Source organism: Mustela nivalis (genome assembly GCF_964662115.1).
Source record: "Mustela nivalis genome assembly, chromosome: 10".
Classification (NCBI taxonomy): domain Eukaryota; kingdom Metazoa; phylum Chordata; class Mammalia; order Carnivora; family Mustelidae; genus Mustela; species Mustela nivalis.
In genome coordinates this window covers 45,998,183-46,000,806 of record NC_139029.1, presented here as the reverse complement: position 1 = coordinate 46,000,806, position 2,624 = coordinate 45,998,183, and positions in this window count along the sequence as shown.

Below are 2,624 nucleotides of genomic sequence, written 5' to 3'. Positions count from 1 at the left end.
AGAGTGCCAGGGCAAGAGCAGGAATTGGACCGCCAGCAGTAGCTGAAGTTGGAGCGAGATGGGGGAAGCACAAGGAGAAGGGCTCAGAAAGGACAAGCACTGAAGGAGTGATGACAGTAATTTCAAGAGAGAATCTTTAAAATGAGGAGCTTACAAAGCAGTTGAGTTTTAAGTCATGATAGGGCCATTAAGTCAGGGTCATTCTGTGCTTCCCTTAAAGCTGCAAGTCTTGGTGCTTGTTGCCAAACCAAATGATTTGTTCATTTCCATTAATATTCAGTAATATGCGAACACGGCCTACTTTGTTATCACCTGCTGGGTCCTCTCTCAGACCTGTGATTCCAAATGTAGACTGGTACAAATCATTTGAGAGAAACTTTGTGACCTGTATGTAAGAATTTTCAAAATGTCAATATCTTTAATCCAGGAATTTCACTAATAATTTTTTAAAAGATTTTATTTATTTATTCAACAGACAGAGATCACAAACAGGCAGAGAAACAGGCAGAGAGAGAGAGAGAGAGGAGGAAGAAGGCTCCCTGCCGAGCAGAGAGCCCAAAGCAGGGCTCGATCCCAGAACCCTGGGACCATGACCTGAGCCGAAGGCAGAGGCTTTAACCCACTGAGCCACCCAGGCGCCCCCAGGAATTTCACCAATAATAATAGCTAATGCAACTGTGGTAGTTAATTTTATGTGTCAACCTGACTGGGCCATCAGGTGCTCAGATATTTGATCAAATACTACTCTGGGTTTTTCTGTGAGGATGTTTTTGGATGAGATTAACATTTAAATTAACAGGCAGAGGAAAGTGGATTTTCCTCCCTTGTGTTGGTGGGCCACATCCAATCAGTTGAAGGGGTGAATACTACAAAAGCCTGACCCTCCCCTAAATTACAGAAAGCTCCTGCCTAACTGCCTTTGAGTTGGGGCATCATTTTTTTCCCTGCCTTTGGACTTGAACTGAAACATCTGTTTTTCCTGGGTCTTGAGCCTCCTAGTGTTTGGGCAGAAACTATCCCATTGGCTCTTCTGGGGCTCAAAATTGTACACTGCAGGTCTTAGGGCTTGTCAGCCACCACAAATGCATGAGCCAATTCCTTAAAATCAATCCATCCATCCATCAATCAATCCAGCTTCTATGGTTTTGTTTCTCTGGACAACCCTAACACAGCAGCAAATATTTACCAGATACAGGCAATATTTTAAGTGTAATAGGACAGTTACAACTCCTTAAACCCCCTGAAGTAGATACTATTATTTCCATTATTGATGAGCATAAAAGTAAGAAAATAGAATTGACATGCCATGCTCACACCTGGCATGCCAGCTCTAGAAATACAGAGTTGGAGTTTAAACGGAGGCAGCCTGACTTCAGAATCAGCGTGCTTAACACAGTACCACATGGCCTCTCCAATCTATGTAGACAGTTTATGTGGGTTAAGATCTCTGTACAAAGATATGCACTGTCATATTACTTATCCTAGGGAATATTTTGATACTTTTCAAAGGCACAAAACATTCACAGTAAAGACGCACACATCTTAAGTGTTTAGTTCAACACATTTTTTCATATGTATGTAGACCCATGTAACCACCACCCAGATCAAACTACAGACATTTCCAATTCTCCAGCCATTTCCTGCTTGCCTCTTCCTTGTCAATATCCCATATGCAGAGGTAATCACTAATCCAATTTCCATCAACATCATTTTGCCTCTTCAAGAATATCATATAAATAGAACCATACAGTAAGTGTATCTGGTGACTGCTTTTCATTATGCTTAAAGTTCATAAAGTTCATCCATTTTTTTGTATGTGTACTCAATAGTTTGTTCATTCTTATTACTGTGTGCTGTTCTACCAAAGACATTCTTCACAATTTACCAATCCGTTCTCCTCTTGGTGGACAATTTTGTCATTTCCAGTTTGGGACTGTTATGAACAAGTTGTTATAAATGTTTTTTTACATGTCTTTAATGGATACGTACCTTCATTTCTCTTAAGTAAATGCCAGTAAATTCCTGCTTCACTGTCTTAATTTATGCTGAAAAACAGTTTTCCGAAGTGCTTTAATTAGTTTACAATGTCACCACTAATGTATGAAAGTTCTAGTTGCCCTACATCCTTGATAGCACTTGATATAGCCAGTCTGATTAATTTTAACTGTTCTGGTGAGTCTATAGTGATATTGTGGCTTATCTTGAATTTCTCCTCTAGCTAATGAAATCAAACATTTTTTCATGAGTTTAGCCATTTGAACAGCCTCTTTTGTGTAGTACTCTTTTAAGTATTTTTGCTTTTGAAAAAATCAGGTTGTTTGTATTTTTCTTATTGATTTTTAGAAGCAATTCTTTACATATTACAGGTCTGAATTATCTGTCGAATGTATGTATTACACAAAATGCCTTCTAGTCTGAAGCTTGCCTGATTACTTTTTAATGAACAGAAATTCTTAACATTAATATAATCCATTTTATTATTTTTTTTCTAAGCTAAGTTCTTGTTGTGTTCTTTCATATATCAAAGTCAGGAAGATATTCTTCAATAAATTTTGCTAGAAGCTTGTTTGTTTTAGTCCTCACATTAGGTTTTTAAAGCACTTTGAATTAGTTTTTGTGCATGC